Here is a 19,519-nt window from a genome sequence, read left to right on the forward strand (position 1 = left end):
TCCTCCTCCTCCTGTCCTCAATCTTTCCCAGCATCAGGGTCTTTTCCCATGAGTCAGCTCTTCACATCAGGTGGCCAGGAGTTTCAGCTTCAGCACCAGTCCTCCCAATGATATTCAGGGCTGATTTCTTTTGGATGGACTGGTTCGATCTCCTTGCAGTCCAAGGGACTCTCAAGAGTCTTCTCCAACACCACAATTCAAAACAATCAAGTCTTCGGCGCTCAACCTTCTTTATGGTCCAACTCTCACATCCACACATGCCTCAGAGCATACGGGCCTCTTTATCTTTGTTTTGTGTTCACTTTACTTCACAGATACACAGTCAGTGATGACCCGACCCAGGTGTTTATCTGTGCACTGAAGCTCATCTGCCTGGACAGGACGCTTCTGGTCTAGATATGCTGTTTGGGGTGGTTTTCAAACTCCCCCCACCTTATAGTGTTTCATGAATGTATTTGTTCAACTTCCTAAGCTCTTTTTCTTTGTGATTTATTTCCTGAGGTTGAAATGAAAAATGAAAAGCAGCATTTTCAGAGAGAGAAAAATGATACTTCTTACCTATCACCACTTATTTTTAAAAAGTGGACTCTAAAGAGCCACAAAGACAGGACTAGAGAACAGCGTTCTGCATCTACTGCCAAGAAGACATTCAGTAAGGACAGGACACACAATTTTTTTTTTAATCCCAGAAAATTAAAACACTCTAAAAATCTGCTGGGGAAAAATTGACACTTTGCTCACAAATACTTTTGTAATTGGGTTTCACTTGGGTTATTGTATTATTGTCCATAAATCAGAGCTGATATGTGACAACAGGCAAAAATCCCGAGGAATATTGGACACAGGAAAGTAATACCCAAAGCAACTGTGAAAACTTGAAATGGAAAAAAGAATCTATAAACTATATTAGAATTTCACAATTATGCAAACTAACATGTCCAAGTGGGTTTGGCCACCATTTGTTTGCATTTTTACTTAGTTTTTACTCATAAATTAATCAGGTGGGTGTGTGCCTTATGGGTACAAGCAATAAGTTCTTAAATGAGTAAGGGAATGATTTAAAAAATACAGATACTTGCCAGAGGTGATATTAAATTAACAAAACAACAAAATCTAATAATCCTGAGTGCCACAAGGAAGCCATTTGGAAGCCCAGGTACAGCTCATTGCCTTGGTAGAAATCAGGTCTTTCCTTGTGTCTTGGACCATCAAATAAAGATTACATGTTATTGTGGCTTGCCTGGTGTTTCAGTGGTAAAGAATCCACCTGCCAATGTAGGAGACATGGGTTTAATCCCTCTTCCTGGAAGATCCCACATGCCTTAGATCAACTAAGCCCATGCACCCCAACTACTGAGGCTGTGCTCTAGAGCCTGTGGGCCTCAACTCCTGAAGTCCGCACCCCCGAGAGTCTGTGGTCTGCGACATGGGAGGCTGTGCTCCATGACACGGGAGGCTGTGCTCCGCGACACGGGAGGCCACAGCACCGAGAGGCCATCGGACCATGACTAGAGAGCTGCCCCTGCTTGCCCCAACTACAGAAAGGCCCTCAAAGACTCGCCACAGCCAAATATAATAATAATTAACTAATTTTTAAAAAGATTACATGTTATTAAAGCAAAATTAAATGTTAAAGTACTTTTTTCAACAATAATACAGCAATACCCAGGGCACCCCTATTCTGAGAATTACGGTGTGGTTGCCGTGAAGCCCCCAGTGTTGAAGCTGGAGAGAAGCTTGGGGATACCCTTCTTTAAGTGAAGCCCACAGCCACCCTGTGTCCAGCCCCGTTTCAGGGGAGCCGGGCACAGGAGGGACCAACGGCCCTGCCCTCCCACCGCCCAGCGCTCTCCTTCCATCTGGATCCCCAGGGAGGACCAGGGAAGACCAGCACCGTGAGAGCAGCGACTTCTCTGGACTCCCAGGAACAAGACGGCACTTTAGCTGTGGCCCAGGTTCCAAACACAGGAAGCTCTTACAGAACCATCTGCCCATCAGGATTTTCTAAACAATACTTGGCTCCAGCCTCTGGCAGAGAACTGGGTTCTTGAGCAGTAAAATGAGTTGAGCAAAACTGGTCATGCTGCCCCTGCAGATGGGGAGGAGGGAGGAGGTCCTCCCGCTCGCTCTGTTCCCATCCCCCCTCTGCACCTCTCTGCAGTCAGCCATTTGTCCTGCCCTGCGGTTCTGGGGAATTGTAGCTCTCACTGCCAGGACACCCCATACACACGCCCTGGGCGAGGCTGTGGGTGGAGAGCCAGAGCCGCGGACCTGTCTGGTCAGAGAAAGAAGGCGTCCCATCAGCCAGCCACCTTGGGGAGCTCACTGCAACAAGAGCAGATTCTGGAGCATTTAAGACTACCTGCAGAAAGTTCCCAGAACTAGGTGGTGAAGGAAATCTAGTTAGAAAATCAGAAAAGGAGGAAAAGAAGCGAGGGAGAGAGAACCTAAGAACTGATGCTTTTGAACTGTGGTGCTAGAGAAGACTCTTGAGAGTCCCTTGGACTGCAAGGAGATCAAATCAGTCAATCCTAAAGGAAATCAACCCTGAATATTCGTTGGAAGAACTGATGCTGAAGCTGAAACTCCAATACTTTGGCCACCTGATGTGAAGAACCAAGTCATTGAGAAAGACCCGATGCTGGGAAAGATTGAGGGCAGGAGGAGAAGGGGACGACAGAGGGTGAGATGTTTGGATGGTATCACCGACTCAATGGACATGTGTTTGAGTAAATTCTGGGAGATAGTGAAGGACAGGGAGACCTGGGGTGCTGCAGGCCACGGGGTCACAAAAAGTCAGACAGGACTGAGAGACTGAACAACAACAATTCTGTCTGAAAGGGTGCAGATGGCTTCAGAATTTCTGTTGAAGACAGAATCCTGATACTTGATATTACACATCTTCCCAGGTGATGCAGCCCTGGGTCTCTACAGAGACCATGGAGGATGGCAACATGCCTCCACCCTTCCATCAGACAGTCTCTGCATCACGAGGCAAAATCTGTTTGCTGCAATGACTGAAAGCCTGCAGACATTACACTGCTCATCAATATAGCTGTTTTTAGATGGTAAGTGTTCCTCAGGAACTGGAGGGACATCAGATGCCTATTAGCTTTTGGTAGAATTTCAAAATTCCAGCTTTTGATGTGAGGCTAGTTATTTTACAGGAAAAATGAGGAAATCACTATCAGAATGGACTCTCAACCCAGAAATTCTCCTTTCTAAGCTGTCCAATGTACCTGATTTAATGCAATACACTACACTGCAGATAACTGAAAATACTTAATTCATCCGAAAACTAAGATTACCTAGTCGAAGAGGTTTAAATGACATCCCAGCTCTATTCATGGTTTTGGTTACACGAAAATAAAAGCCAATGTTGCAACAAGGAAGAATTAATTGAAGGTGAATGTGCTGTCAATTTGGAAAGTAATTTTTCCTTCCACTAGTTCGATCCCTGGGTCAGGAAGAGCCTCTGGAGAAGGGAATGGCAACCCCACTCCAGGATTCTTGCCTGGAGAATCCCATGGACAGAGGAGCCTGGCGGGCTACGGTCCAAAAGAGTTGGACGTGACTGAGCGACTAGACAGCAAAAGGAGCAGTAGACTCTGGTAAACTGACTTTCACCCAAAAAAGTTCTATGGAAAAACCAGGGAGAACAGAGCAACCCTTGTTGTGTCAATAGTTGTAAACCTATGTATACCTAGACAATTTTCTTAACTTCTGAGCTCAATTTCCCTCATCTTAAAACAAGAAAGACTTTAGCAAGATGATCCCTGAAGTCTTATCTTGTCTAATCTTTCATGATTTTTCCCAACATTTTCTCATTTTTTTTATTTCTTCAAGGGAATCAAGTATCTACAATGAGCATCATCTGATGTGAAAATAGAAAGGGTCTCATTTCTGTTGTCATGAAAAACATGCCATGGAACATTTTTATATTTCAGGAAAAGTTTTTGATTGAAAGGCTGGGGTGGAGGCTTTCAGTTTCATCAAAAGCAATGCTGTTTGGACATCGCTGGAGCAATTTCAAGGGAAATGGGTTCATGGCGACAGCTCTTCCCCCAGGGTCCTTCACCAGGTCAGGGACCTGCAACGATCAGGCTTGTGTCCTGGAGGGCACAGATGCTCCAGCTCTGCACATCGCTGAGCTAGACCAGGTCAACTTATCACACAGGAAGTGATGATGGGAGAGTGGTCATTTTTGTCCCTATTTTTTAGAAATACATCTTCAGCTTAGTCATACTGTGTAATTAATGGGTTATATTAGCATCATACACAACAGTGAATGAGCCCCACAAAACTTAAAAGTTTTCAAGAATTACTTTGCAGGTCATCACCCAAGGCTTCCCTGGTGGCTCAGACAGTTTAAAAAAAAAAAATCTGCCTACAATGTGGGAGACCTAGGTTCAATCCCGGGGTTGGGAAGATCTCTTGGAGAAGGGAATGGCTACCTACTCCAGTACTCTTGCCTGGAGAATTCATTGGAGAGAGGAGTTGAGTGGGCTACAGTGCATAGGGTCACAATGAGTCAGATACAACTGAGCAGCTAACAGAACACAACTGGAAGAGGGAAATTCACACAAATCCAAATGTTTGCTGATTTAATTTAAAAAATCTTTCCAAACACTCCACTTGGAATTAGAAAATTTAATTAACCTTACAAAAAAGCACCCTCAAGGGCCAAAGTAGACCAGAAGCAAATGACTTCATTTTAATCAGTTCTTAGGGCTGTGAGTGGACGCGGTGAGATTGTCCAGACACTTGCCAGACCCTGCAGCACCAACCACCTGCTTCTCGGAGGGCGCTGTGTGTGTTCACTCACATGCCAGTTTCTATCAGGAAGATATACACCGGGGGTCTACTTTCCTTCATCTCTTTCATGCCCATCATTGCTCCCGGCACATGGTGTGTCCAAAACACTGTCCAAAACAGATAAATGAAGGGAACACATTAGAAAACACTGCAGAGGGAATGACATGGAGGTTGTGCCAAGAATGTTTTTCTTGTTGCAAAGAAACAGAATTGCAGCTGTGACATTCTCCTGAGTACACAGGGGAGTCTGGTGGGCATGACAGCTAAAAAGCTGCTCTCCCGTTGAAGAGGTGCCCCGTGGGCTGGAGTATCCCAGGCATGTCACAGTCACAGCACATAGTCAGGGATCACATTCAGGTTCCCAATCATTTTTGTCTGTTCTCAAGGATTCCTCCTCCTCCAGGGAGGCCACTGAGAGGAAAGGACACAAATGATTAAGTATTTGGAGAGTTGGTGAAGTCGAACAAACGCATACAAAAGGTTAACTGGAATTCAAAACCATTTCTAAATGCCTAACATGGCATTCCCTCCATGAGACTGAAGTCCCAACAAAGGGGACACAGTTGAACTAAGATCACAGGAGACATTTGACAAAGAGGCAGCGTCCCTAGATTTGTTACTTACCCTGACTAATCAGAATTTCATAATATTTTTCTCTTCATCCAAACCTTCATTCTCCAAATAGTATGACCTGATTGTACACAGTAGATTTGGGCGATCTCAATGTGGAAAACAGTATGGAGTTTCTTCAGAAAACTAAAAACAAGATCCAGCAATCCCACTACTGGACATATATCCAGTGGTGTGTGTGTGTGGTGTGTGTGTGTGGTGTGTGTGTGTGTGTGGTGTGTGATTGAAGCGTGCAGAGCTGGGCAGTGAGGGGAAGTGTGTTGCCCCTGTGAACACTTACTGAGCCCCATGAAATTGCAAAGATCAAGAAGACAGGTTTCTGGGAGGGGGGATCGGGATGGGGAACACATGTAAATCCATGGCTGATTCATGTCAATGTATGGCAAAAACCACTACAATATTGTAAAGTAATTAGCCTCCTACTAATGAAAACAAATGGGGGGAAAAAAAAGAAGACAGGTTTCTATCCTAAAAGAATTCAGACGTGAATTACAGGTTTCCTACCCCAGGGTGTATAGACTTCAGCACAACTGTGATGATGAAGATGCTGACGGGGACCATAACTACCACTCAAAGCATTTACCACTGACATCATGCTCTGTAATGTCCTCTGGCCCCTGTGACCCTCATGACCTCCCCCAGAGAGCAACTTCGTGGTCCAGTCTGCATCGTGCTGTGCCGCCTGTCTTGCAGAAGCAGGTCAAGTGGACGCTGTGCGCGTTGGAACGTCCAGGTCGGCAGGACTGAAGGCCAGCCCAGCCTCACGCTCTGCTCTTACTGTGCAGATATTAAATGAGACCACGGGTGAACGTCAGAATAAAGTCAGAGACGGAGGAGACCTTGAATGTGCACTTGGCACAATGAAATGTTATGAACCACATGTGCAAGGCTTCTGACTTGTTTTGAAATCATTTTTTCAAAAATAGCTAAAAATGTCTAGTGACAATCAAGGAACGAACAAAACAAGGAAAAGAACATCAAGCAAACAAAAAACCGGATGAGTTTCTATGGTCTTTCCCTGCAGAATGTCCTTCACAGGAAATTGCATTTTAAGATCTTCTCAGGCAGAAAGACCCCCTTTGCAAAGTGCAGGGCTTTGTTGGGGTGGAAAACGGGTGTTACTCTAAGGACAATGTCCACCTGTGGTGAGTCCCTGCCGGGGTCATGTGCCCACCCACCCTTTCAGGCAGCAGAGCTGTCCACCTCTTTCTGGCTTGACGCCGGGCACCTGTGGGGCCAGCTCTTCCTTGTCACCTCCTCCCTGTGAATCCCCAGCTCAGAGCATCCACTCCTGCCACTTTCCCCTCTGTGTTCCACCCATGCCTGCTGGGACCCCATCCTGCCCCCTCCTCTTGTTTGTAGAAAAACTTTAGTGTCTGAGGCCTTCCCTGAGTTCCAAAGAGCAAATTTAATCAAGTAAGAAAATGTAGAAATAAAGGAAAGCAGCCAAGCAAGATAAAGTAATAATAGTTTATCCCAAAAACAAAGCCAAGGGCCTTTAGTTCCTCCTCAAGGGCTATAGACATTATCCTGAGCCATGCCCTTGAACTGTTTTGTAGAGAGTAAAACTCCCAGCAGGTGGAAAAGATAACTGCCTGCTGACCACCAGCATGTGGCCCTAGACCGGCTGGAACCAGAGGGTTGATGACAGACTCTGGACACACTACCCTGTTACCTCCCCATCAATCAGGGGATCGTGTGTGAGCTGATCTGCCACCCTGCAACCAAACAACCCTCACTTGGCCTTTAGAACCCTTCAGTCAAGGCCAGCAGGGAGTTCAGATCTCTTGAACATGTGTTGCCCACTTTTCTTGCTTGGTGACTTGTAATAAATACTATGTGTGCATGCTAAGTCACTTCAGTCGTGTCCGACTCTTTTCGACCCCATGGACTGTAACCCGCCAGGCTCTTCTGACCATGGGATTCTCCAGGCAATAATACTGGAGTGGGTCGCCATGCCCTCCTCCAGGGGATCTTCCCAACCCAGGAATGGAATCTCTTAAGTCTCCTCCATTGACAGGTGGGTTCTTTACCACTAGTGCCACCTGGGAAGCCCAATAAATACTATTCTTTTCTTAATAACAATCTGGTGTCACTAGACTGGCTCTACTGTTTGTTGGGACCCAAGTTTCGTTCAGCAACACACTGAACCTCTTTTAGAAAGAATGGTCAGAATTAATCATGTCACACCTCTAGAATTTGGAAAAAGCTAGAAGATGGATTCTCTTTGAGAGGCTTCAGAGAGAAATGCCACCTACTGACACTTTGATTTTAGTCCAGTGAAAGCTGTGTAGGGCTTCTGACCTACAGAACAGTAAGATTATACACCTACATGGCTTAAGCTGCTAAATACTTGGAAATGTGATATATCAGCAAGTGAATTCTAATACCCGTGTGTGTGTAGGCTGCCAACGTTGTCTCTAGCAAATAGAAAAGAGGTGTGGAGGACTGGGAACTAGTGTCTCCTCAAATGCAGTGAACATGGGACCCAGAAAACGGAGGCATTTTGAAAGCTGAACTTGGAAACAGCAGTATGACAAATTGTAATTCAGCCTCACTGAGAAATATATTAACCGTGTCACGTTGTCATCGTCTATTCTTTTTCTGAAGTTGGATTTTTTCACTCCCCGCTGAAGCTACTCTTACTAATCCCACTGACACAGTCCTCAGCAGAGCCACTTCGAGAGCTGGGTTTTATGTAACTTCGTTTGCGCCGCAAGTGGGAGTTTTCTCTCCACGTTTTAGAAGCCGTTTTATCTATGACCTTTTCCTATGATCTTCCACGTGGCCTGACCCTCTCTTTCATAAGGTCCCACGGGGCCACCTCCTCCTGGCCTGCCCTCCACGGGGTGGCCTCACTGAGATTTCCCGTTGATCTTCCGGGTCTCTTTTCAAACCCGCCACTGATGACTCCCGAGTCCAGGTCCCTACCCAGACCCTCCCCCTGAGCTCCGGCCTGTGCTTGTCAGCAGTCAGCCTGCAGGGATCAGAAGCACTTTCACACTAATACTAGGACGGACTCTGTCTTTCTCAGTGTACTGACGTTTGTGATGATGGAATGCCAGGATGGCAGGTGAAACCACAGGCTCCCAGCACCAGTAATGCCCATGACATCCAGCCCCACTGGGGCCACCAGGCAGATGGAACGTAACACAAGGCCACTCCCCTCACTATAGTATATGTATCTATACATGCATTTTTTTACAAACATGGTTATCTGGGTTAAAACATGCAATGAGTTAATTACTATTATTTTAATAAGCTGATATAGATATTTAAATTTTTTTCTTTTAATTTCCAATGCTGTAAATATGGACGGATACAATCCACAGAATGAAAAGCTCTCTGGGTCCTCACCGAGGTGAGAGACCTGCTCAAGGTCACATCCACGCTGCCCTGATGCATTGCAGGCTGCCCAGTGGTCCAGTTATTTGTCAGCACATTAGAGCTGTTCATGAAGCCTGGAAATCCCCTGCTTGCATGTGTTTCCTTCATCACACAATCATGCCTTCAGCATCCCCTAAATGAACTATTGGACTGCAAGGAGATCAAACCATTCAATCCTAAAGGAAATAAATCCTAGATATTCATTGGAAGGACTGATGCTGAAGCTGAATCTCCAATACTTTGGCTACCTGATGCGAAGAGCTGACTCATTGGAAAAGACCTTGATGCTGAGAAGGGTTGAGGGCAGAATGAAAAGTGGGTGACAGAGGATGAGATAGATGGATGACATCATCGGCTCAATGGACGTGAGTTTAAGTAAACTCTGGGAGATGGTGAAGGACAGGGAAGACTGGCGTGCTGCGGTCCAAGGGGTCACAAAGAGTCAGACACCACGCAGCAACTGAGCAACAACCTGGTGAGTTACACACAAATGCTGTTCAAAACTGCATTAACTGAATGGTAAAGATCAATATCTGTGTTTGGACCACAAACTATGATTGATTAAGGTAATATAATCTTTCTGACCTAATAATTAAGAAACACTTTCCAGTAAAAGAGACAAACGACAATACATTATACATTCAGTACAAATCACTGCAGCATATTTTTTTGTTTGGCAATTATTCAAATGGTGTAACTTAAGACAATGAATCCTTCATCTGCCAATATTCTATGTCTAGAGTGTAGTCTCTCTAGAAACAAATTCTTAGAATTTTATTCATTTTCTTTCCACTTCTCTGAATGAGGTAATTTCTTAAGAGACACTCTTCAAGAATTATGTCTGGGTAAGAGACTATGATCTGCATGCTGTGATTAAGTAGGGTTTCAGAGGATAGAGTGGCCTTTGTTGTGTGTGAATGCCCTAATTTCAAGAGCGTACAAGTATCTCTTCTCACAGCCAGCCCCAAACAGTCAAATATGCTCAAACTGCATTCCACATAATAGTATCAAAGACAGGAGCAGCTTCAAGTGTGCCAGTTTAAGTTTCTTAAATGAGAACTTTACAACTTGATACTATAATCCTTGGGGCTTCCCTAGTAGTTCAGACAGTAAAGAATCTGCCTGCAGCATAGGAGACTTGGGTTCGAACCATGAATCGAGACGATCCCCTGGAGGAGATCATCGCAACGTACTCCAGTATTTCTTCCTTGAGAATCTCCAGGACAGAGGAGCCTGGTGAGCCCCTTCCACATGGTCACAAAGAGTGGGACACGACTGAGCGGCTCACACTTTCACACCTTCACTGTACTCCCAGTGGCAGAAGGCAAGCACCCCCACAGGACTATCTGTGAACACAGCGCCTCCGGCCTGTTCCTCACAAAGGCAGGATCATGAGTCTCAGAGAGGCAGTTCATTTGGTAGACGCACTACATTTCTGAACAAGAGGGAGGGACCCAGGCTGAAAAGGCCTCAGAAACGCCATATCCTCCTCACCGCCGCTGTGCACCCCATGGTCATGCTTACTGATGGGCCAGGAAGACAGAAAGGGGCGTCACCACCCCGAATCCATCCAAAACCTACCAACGACACGAGAGGTTGTAGGTGTTAAGGGTGGGTCTGCAGGCAGAGACTCCCTTCTCCCTCACCCCATCAACACCCCTGAGTGTGCTGGGTGAGCAGAGATGGTTCTGAACTCCCCCAGGTGCTGCGCTGGCCCTCAAGCCTGGGGACACAGGGTGGATGGGCAGGCAGACTGCATCAGGAGCCACTGCAAGGGGGTGAGTGTGAAACTGGGAGGAGAGACTCTCATCATCAAGGGGATGCTGCCCTCCCCCTCCCAGACTAATCTGTTGAAACCTAATCCACGGTGTGATGGTGCTTGGAGGTGGGCGGTGATTGGGTCCTGACGGTAGAGCTTTGGGGAAAGGGATCAGCCTCTGGTAAAGGAGGCTCCAGAGAGTCTCCCCCGCTGCCACGTGAAGGCACAGCAAGAAGACGGCTGCTTATGGATCTACAGGCTATCTCTAGCACAGGAGACTTTTCACATTTTTAAGTGATTTTTTTTTTTACTGTATCATTGAACATCACCTATACTTGTTCAGTCACTCAGTCGTGTCTGACTCTTTGCTGACCCATGGACTATAGCCCACCTGGCTCCTCTGTCCATGGAATTTTCCAGGCAAGAGTACTGGAGTGAGATGCCATTTCCTTCTCCAGGGTATCTTCCTGACCCAGAGATCAGACCCATGCCTACTCTGTTTCCTGCATTGCAGGCAGATTCTTTACTGCTGAGCCACTGGGGAATTCACAAATAATATGCATAGTATGATCCAATTTTTCTAAAACTCTTTCTCCCTCCCTCCGTCCCTTTTGTCTTTAGAGAGAGGTCTAGACTGATATTCAGATGTTGGCAATGGCTCTTTTTTGATAATAAAAATTTGGATGAATGCTTTCTCTCTTCTAATTTCTTGTAGCAATTTTGTGACGTTTTTATAAAAACAGTAGACATGTATTCTTTTTTAAAATAGAGAAAGAGGAAAGGAAGCAGGAGGAGAAGGAGGAAGAGAAGGGATGAGGAAGGGAAACCTCTGTGAATACAGGTACCAAATTTTCACTGATGTGATCCATTCATACTTCACATGACAGCTCCCAACGTGAATGAGACTAATTTAATGCAATAACTTGGCACTGTGTCCCTATATGTAGATAAATACTTTACAAAATGCTGCAATTAAGCTTTATTGAAACTAGCATACTCATAGATAAGAACACTTTGAGGAACAAATTTTATTTTCACTTTAAGAAAAGTGATCCAAATCATAGATTCCAGCTAGATTTCATGCAGAACACAAAGGTAGGGTGATTCAGGGTGACTACATTTGCTACAAAGTAAGTTAACATCACCTCTTAACTTGAGGTGGTCGGCTTTGCAAGTTTATTCACACTATGTGTATATATAATATTCATGCTAAATTTATAGGTGGTGAGACAAATTTTAGAGAAACAAACTTTAGAGAAGAGTTGTAACATCATTTGGTATAAGAAGATCCTTGGTTGGCATTATTTATATAGCAGAGTTTAAACAATCACATTGGTAAAATAAAAATACAATATACATAGATTTTCTTCCTCGTCCATATTATTAAGTTATCAGGTGATACTTAATTGAAAAATTTTAAACACAGTATAAGTTACATTTATCTCTTAGAGATAACAATGCAGTTAAAAATTAACAACCACACAGACAGACATGCACACATTTAAAGAGTGAGTTCAAAAATTCACATGTAATGAGTTTTGAACCCTATATTTATCTGTCTATAGTACAGGGGAACAACATGAAAGTACAGGTGCTCCTTTCCACCAAGTTATTTTATTTCATTCTCTAGAAGAAAAATGATAACCTCTGATACTCCTACACATAAGTTAATAAACTCCGTCACACTCCTGAAAGCTGACACATTTTCTGTAGCTGTGGTCATGTAAGAATTGAACAGATATTTTATGAACTTGTTCAATGTAGGCAATAAAATCCAAATGATTAGGTCCCACAGAAGCAGGTTTGTTTGTTTTTTTCCACAGAACCACAGAAATTTAGACGTGTATCAGCCTGATGGCTCACAACACCTTTGGGCACCTGGGAATATTAAAAAAAAAAAATGCCTAGGCTCCACCTCTAAAACCATTAAATCAGATGGTAGTTCTGAAAATGTGGTCCCTAGACCAGCAGCATCAATGTTAGCAAAGAGCTTTGCAGACGCGTAAACTGGGGATCAACGTGTAAATCCAGGCGATCAGAGGCTCAGTGACATTTGGGAACCGCTGTTCAAAGCTGAGGGCAGAGCATCAGGATTCTCTGGATCTCCCCCACTCACTCAAATAAGCCGTCAGTCTGGGGTTTTATTCTGTGTTTGTAGCTCTGATGTGTCTGACTCTTTGTGACCCCCATGGACTGTAGCCCGTCAGGTTCCTCTGTCCTTGGGATTCTCCAGGCCAGAATACTGGAGACGGTAGCCATTCCCTTCTTCAGGGGATCTTCCTGACCCAGGGATCAAACCCAGGTTTCCGGCATTGCAGGTGGATTCTTCACCCTTTGAACCACCAGGGAAGACCTGAGACTCATTCAACCAAATTCTTCTTTGACATGAAGGCATCAAAGACAGCGTTTCCAAGCAGACAGCAATTTACCAGCAGAATTCAACCAAATCTCAAGTCCCCTAACAGCCATCATCTTTTCTAGAACACTTCACAACTCTCTTCCTGACTTGGGCAGAGGTCAGGTGAGAAAGTGAAAGATGTGGTCACTGATATTCAAGGGATCTTTACATTTCTACCCCCCATTGTCAGATCTTCAATCGTTATAAGATACATGGCAGTAAACCATGATTCTTGGAAAACCAACATATGGAAAGTAACACTGATGTATCCCTTCCCAGCTCATAAATATTCCTGAATTATAATCAGATTTTACTTTGAGAGAAGTATGAAGTTTCACTCTTTATCCACCCTAGACCTATTTGACTTCCCTGGTGGCTCAGAAGGTAAAGCGTCTGCCTGCAATGCGGGAGACCCAGGTTCAATCCCTGGGTCGGGAAGATCCCCTGGAGAAGGAAATGGCAACCCACTCCAGTACTCTTGCCTGGAAAATCCCACAGATGGAGGAGCCTGGCGGGCTACAGTCCATGGGGTCACAAAGAGTCAGAAACAACTGAGCAACTTCATTTTTACTTTCACTTTCAGACCTATTTTGAAAACATCAAAAACCCAGACATGTGCTCACTCACTAAGTGTCTTCTAGCACAGTATCTCTATGAGGCCCCCGAGGCTGCGAAGATAACAGCACAGGATGCCTACGACACCCCTGGCCTCATTTCATGTTCACTGACCTGAGCTACAGCACTGACATTGATTTTTAGCTACATCCACACACCAGCAATGGTCTGTTTAGAAGAAAAAGGACACTTCCATTTGAAACAACATTTTCTCATAGTCAAAGCTTGGTGACCCTGACAAAGTGTACCCAAACCGCATGCTTATTCGTTTTCCCCTTCAACAAGATGAGGAGATTTCCACTGGAAATCAACATGATCCCCACCTACTTCTTTCTTGGATCTTTGCTGTTTCTAAATGGAGATCTCGTTTAACTGGACTTCCCTGATGAGGACGAAGAATCTGCCTGCAATACAGGAGACACAGGTGACATGGGTTTGATCCCTGGGTTAGGAAGAGCCTCTGGAGAAGTAAATGGCAACCCACTCCAGTATTCTTGCCTGGGAACTCCACAGGGGAGCCATGGGGGTCACAAAGAGTCAGACATGACTGAGTGACTAAGCCCAACAATAACACCCTACAATGCTGAAGGACAAGACACCTGTTTACATTCTGGTCGTTCTGTGTCCCAAAGTCCCAGCCAGGCTCCATCTTCACTCACAACGGATTGGGAAGTTCTAGTCCGAGGATGGTGGGATATCCTCAGACAGTTGGACGCACTTGGCCGCTGCAGCGGGTCAGGGGAGCAGGAGCCTGATGGAACGAGCCCAGGGGACCCGCTGCAGCCTAGGGCAGACAGCAGGAGTCCTCCCACCGTCCACTGAGTCAGAGCCTCTCGGGCGTGACCAGGGCCACTCCCAGGAGAGGAACTTATTTGGGGGCAGCCCCCAAAGAGGGCCCCCAGGCGGACCATGCCTGCAGACCGGCTCGCTGCCTTTGGTTCCAAGCAGAAATCGCTCACTCGTGCTCCCTAGAAAAGTGATGTGCTCTCCCTGCGTGCATTTCCGACAGTTTGCTGTTAAAGGGAGGAGTGTTGGCAAGGGAACCAGGAAGGAATCATCAGACCAACAACAACAACAAAAGTGAAGATGGGGGTAGGGCCCAGGCCACACGTGAACCCCTCAGAGATGACCAAATTGAGACCGTCCCGAGAACAGAAATGATGGGTGACTTTAAGGAAACAGCAGGGAGAACGAGAAAGGACACGTCTGAGCTGCAGAATCAGGGAATGACAGCGTCGTCAAGCAGCCGACCTAGACACGGGGGCGTGGGGGGCGGCGGTGATGGTCGCTGCGTGAGCGTTCTCCGGTTTCCAATGAAGCTTTGTGTGGACAGCGGAAGGCAGAGGAAAGCAGAGCCCCTCCGGCCACACTGGGAGGGGGCCGGGGGCTGCTCCCCAGACGCCCCCCGACTCCCGCGCTCGGCCGGGAGGGCGGGACTCCCCAGGGCTGGAGGAGCGGGCTCCGCAGCCAACACTGGACGCGGCACGCTTTCCTGGAGTCTGCCGCTTACGCCCAGGCGTGACAAGCCCCGGGCTTCTTTTGCCGGTCAGCCCCGCGGGTGCCCCTCACCACCCAGACTCAAACTGTCCCCTCCAGGCTTGCCATCACTGCCTCCGCGGGCCTGGAGGTCAGCCCTCCACTGGCTCTGCTGCTGAAGGAGTGACGGACACGCTCAGAGGGCTGAGCTCACTCTCCACCAGCGCCAGCCAGGACTCCCGCATTGCGACCCACCGCAAGGCCGGTCAGCATGATAGCCCCAAACAAGCCAGCTGAAGGGAGAAAACAAGCCTAATGGATCCACAGTGGTCCTCAGAACACATAACGAGTTCTCGAGTTCTCGTTTCAATAGGCAACACCCTAGAAATCATCACTATGAACAAAGCTAGTGGATGTGATGGAATTCCAGTTGAGCTGTTTCAAATCCTGAAAGATGATGCTGTGAAAGTGCTGCACTCAATATGCCAGCAAATTTGGAAAACTCAGCAGTGGCCACAGGACTGGAAAAGGTCTGTTTTCATTCCAATCCCTAAGAAAGGCAATCCCAAAGAATGCTCAAACTACCGCACAATTGCACTCATCTCACATGCTAGTAAAGTAATGCTCAAAATTCTCCAAGCCAGGCTTCAGCAATACGTGAACCAAGAACTTCCAGATGTTCAAGCTGGTTTTAGAAAAGGCAGAGGAACTAGAGATCAAATTGCCAATATCTGCTGGATCATCGAAAAAGCAAGAGAGTTCCAGAAAAACATCTATTTCTGCTTTATTGACTATGCCAAAGCCTTCGACTGTGTGGATCACAATAAACTGTGGAAAATTCTGAAGGAGATGGGAATACCAGACCACCTGACCTGCCTCTTGAGAAATCTGTATGCAGATCAGGAAGCAACAGTTAGAACTGGACATGGAACAACAGACTGGTTCCAAATAGGAAAAGGAGTACGTCAAGGCTGTATATTGTCACCCTGCTTATTTAACTTATATGCAGAGTACATCATGAGAAACGCTGGGCTGGAAGAAGCACAAGCTGGAATCAAGATTGCCAGGAGAAATATCAATAACCTCAGATATGCAGATGACACCACCCTTATGGCAGAAAGTGAAGAGGAACTAAAAAGCCTCTTGATGAAAGTGAAAGAGGAGAGTGAAAAAGTTGGCTTAAAGCTCAACATTCAGAAAACTAAAATCATGGCATCTGGTCCCATCACCTCATGGGAAATAGATGGAGAGACAGTGGAAACAGTGTCAGACTTTATTTTTGGGGCTCCAAAATCACTTCAGATGGTGACTGCAGCCATGAAATTAAAAGATGCTTACTCCTTGGAAGGAAAGTTATGACCAACCTAGATAGCATATTAAAAAGTAGAGACATTACTTTGCCAACAAAGGTCCATCTGGTCAAGGCTATGGTTTTCCCAGTGGTCATGTATGGATGTGAGAGCTGGACTGTGAAGAAAGCTGAGCGCCGAAAAAATGATGTTTTGAACTGTGGTGTTGGAGAAGACTCTTGAGAGTCCCTTGGACTGCAAGGAGATCCAGCCAGTCCATCCTAAAGGAGATCAGTCCTGGGTGTTCATTGGAAGGACTGATGCTGAAGCTGAAACTCCAGCACTTTGGCCACCTCAAGCAAAGAGTTGACTCATTGGAAATGACCCTGATGCTGGGAGGGATTGGGAGCAGGAGGAGAAGGGGACGACAGAGGATGAGATGGCTGGATGCCATCACCAACTCAATGGGCATGAGTTTGAGTAAACTCCAGGAGTTTCAGATGGACAGAGAGGCCTGGCGTGCTGCGATTCATGGGGTCGCAAAGAGTCGGACACGACTGAGTGACTGAACTGAACTGATCTTCTGAAATAAGAACATGGTATCACAAAGAAAACCACCAGCAGACTGCACAGTTCCTCCCAAGCCCTCCGTCACCTTGCTGGTCACCACTACCTAAGAGTCTAAGTGGCAGAAGCCAGTTCCCATCAATTCCAGCAGCCAGTGGCCAGTGGCTTCTCTAAAATGTTGAGAACTGGGGGCACAGCCTCCAATTTCTTGAGCTTCTCAGAAAACTATTCCCCAGCAAAAAGAATGGGACTTGCATACAAGCCCACAATCCCACTCCAGGTGTAAATCCAGAGAAAACTCTTAATTTAAAAAGATCCATGCACCCCAATGTTCACAGCAGCATTATTCAGAACAGCCAAGACATGAAAGAAACCTAAATGTCCTTCGACAGATGAATGGATAAAGATGTGGTACATACATACAGCGGAATACTGCTCAGTCATTAAAAAAAAAAAAAAAAAAAAGGATGAAAAAATGTCATTTGCAGCCATATGCATAGATCTGGAGATTGTCATAAAGTGAAGTCAGACAAGGAGAAATATCATATGACAGCCCTTATATGCAAAATCTAAAAAGAAATAATTCAAATGAACTTACAAAACAGAAACAGACTCACAGACATACAAAACAAACTTACTGTGTGGCAGAAGTGAACACAACATTGTAGAGCAATTGTCCTCCAATTAAAAAAAAAAACTACAGTTACCAAAGGGGAAGGGGCAGAAGGGATTGGGAGTCTGGGATTAAGAGATACACACACAATATATAAAATAGGTAGCCAACAAAGGCCTGCTGCACAGCGCAGGGAATTCTATTCAATGTCTTATAATAAACCATAATGGAAAAGAATCTGAAAAAGAATATGTATATATATATATGTGTGTGTGTGTGTGTATAACTGGGTCTCTTTGCTCAGAAACTAACACACCAGAAACTAACACAATATTGTAAATCAACTACACTTCCATTTAAAAGAGACCAAAAGGGATGAAACTTTCTACCCCAAAGTGACACCAGAACCTTTAGCTACAAAATTGGCTCGTCATGCAATTGTGTGAATACGGCAAACTTAGCCAACATTCACAGACCCAGAGAGAAAGTTTGACCAAGGGTATTTCACCAAGTACACAGAAGTAGAGAGGTCACACGCCACCTTCCCCACCCACTCCCCATCACTGAGGCGTCCCCACCACCCCTGATGCCCCCGGGACAGAACCCGGACCTCCGAGGCCTGGGAGCAGCTGTGGGAGGAACCTGACCGTGAGCGCAGGACCCAGCAGAGGGGCTGTGCCCAGGCCTGCTGCCGTTCCTGGAGACCTCACCACACGAGCAGACCTGCCCACGGCCGAATATCAGGTTCAGAGGGCGGAGTGCGTGCACCGGCCACTCACACCCACAGAGAACAAGAAACTCCCATCAGAGCCATACGGTGCTGTCACAGGAAAATAAAGAGGCCCCGGGGCTATGCAGACAATGCCTGGCAGGCTCCCCTGCACACGCCTGCCTGACGTACACCCAGCCCACACCAGGGATGCTGAAGTTTTTACATGGTTCTGAAGGCTCAATTTTCCACTTTTTAAAAAGGAAATATTAAAATATAGCATAAATTAAGTCCCTTTTGCAATTTTTTTCTTTCCAAGATAACAAGTCACCATCAGCATTTTAGGCTACCTACTCTAACTATGTGGAAATTTTTAAAATCAATACATCCTTAGATAAACAAGTCATTAACATCTGCTTGACAAATAACTTAATATGCAACGTTTTTTGATGACCCAGAAGAACATGACTCGCTTACAGAGAAAACCACTTACAAACTTAAAGTCAGGAAGGTATTTGCATCAGTGCAGCTGGAAGTTGACAGATTTTAGGTAAGTTTCCAGAAGCAGCCACTTTGATCTCTTGATTCCGTTTATATGACTATGTGGTTCTTATACACATTTAATAAATTATTCAGCAGGAACGTGACAAAGCTGTATAATACATTGCTTTCCTTGATGTAAGGCTGCTTTAAGCATAAGCACTGAGGATCGTATGGCATCTGTGGAAAAAGAAGGGATCCTCTCCCGCCCAGAACCTGACCTTGGGTATCAGTTAACGTCTAGGAATTATTTCTGCACCATCTCAGTGTATCTGAGACATCAAGCAAATGCAATTATCCTCAGGATCACAATTTGAAGTTGAGTCACAAGAAGCTTTTAGCCTTGCATGAGTCACGCAGTTCAGACATCTCTCCACAGATACGCCTGGGGTGATGGGGGAATTTTACTGTGGTTTATGTCAGAGTGAGGAACTCTGGATCTGAGCAAGTTAGGATGGGAGCACACAGGGCTTGGAGATGCAGAGGAGAGGGGAACGATGGTGTGATCCCCAGTGTGTGCAATAAAACAGTTCCATTTACAGGAAAAGGATTTCCCTAAGATACTCAGAAATGGGCTCAGCCCCCGCACTGCTGAGCATATATATGGTCAGAGCAGCAGAGAGACTCTGTCTCAGCAGCTCCTGAGGAGACAGGACAAGACCAGCTCCTCAACCGCACCCCCATATTCATCAGTAAGGAACTGAAATCGCAGCTTATGCAT

The sequence above is a fragment of the Dama dama genome, chromosome 27 (genome assembly GCF_033118175.1).
Source record: "Dama dama isolate Ldn47 chromosome 27, ASM3311817v1, whole genome shotgun sequence".
Taxonomy (NCBI): domain Eukaryota; kingdom Metazoa; phylum Chordata; class Mammalia; order Artiodactyla; family Cervidae; genus Dama; species Dama dama.